The following is an 889-nucleotide window of genomic DNA, read 5'->3' as shown; positions in this document are numbered from 1 at the left end:
GAAAGACAACAAGTGAAAAAATAGACATGCCATATGGCAATCCTAAGCCTTAGCCTTGCATCTTCAATGGTTTGCTCATTTGCTTTAACGTCACCTAGATCAAATGTGCTCATTTGATGGACTAGAATCCATGCTATTTTTTCACTAGCTTTAGATTGATTGCGATAGAAATTTACGATGATAGAGCCAGATTCAGGTTGTAAAACCAGTTCCACTGTAGAATGGATAAATTATATCCTATTCATGACTATACATACACAATTTACAATTCATTTAGTCAAAAGTATGTCATCAATGCATAAGGCCTAGTGATGATAAAACAAGTCTATGCAGATAAGCTGATTATATTCCATCTAAACGTATCTAAACGCGGAAACTTTGTAATATATCTTCTAAAAAAATATATAGCAGTAGTATCCAGATCAAAGATTGTACAATATACATCAGCGAAGTATACTAACCAAACAATATCCTTGCATCATTCCATCATCGCGCAGTCACGGGGCGTAGGCGCGCAGCGTCACATCGCCGGCGGCCATCGGTTTTGGTTGCAACCTTGTCGATTCAGTGCCACTTTTTTCCTCCACGGCCCTAGACTTGCAGCTCATCACTGCGTCCAGTCTGCCGGCAAGGCGGCAACGTGCCCGTGGATGGGCGTCTGCCTGTCACGGCATCCTCTTCCCTTCGCCCCTTCTCGATGGAGGCGCGATGGAGAGATCTGATCAGGAGCCAACACTTGCAGGTTTTAGTTGCGATTACAGATGCGGTTTGGAAACGAAGAGGTTAGCATCTAGAAATACGTGACTGTGTGGGTAGTCGTGGCTGCGTGCGGCCGGCAAGCCTGCAACCAATAAGCTTCACTTGTCCTCCACGATGGGCTTTTATTCCC

Source organism: Triticum dicoccoides, chromosome 5B, assembly GCF_002162155.2.
Source record: "Triticum dicoccoides isolate Atlit2015 ecotype Zavitan chromosome 5B, WEW_v2.0, whole genome shotgun sequence".
NCBI classification, from domain to species: domain Eukaryota; kingdom Viridiplantae; phylum Streptophyta; class Magnoliopsida; order Poales; family Poaceae; genus Triticum; species Triticum dicoccoides.
This window is presented reverse-complemented; position numbering follows the sequence as displayed.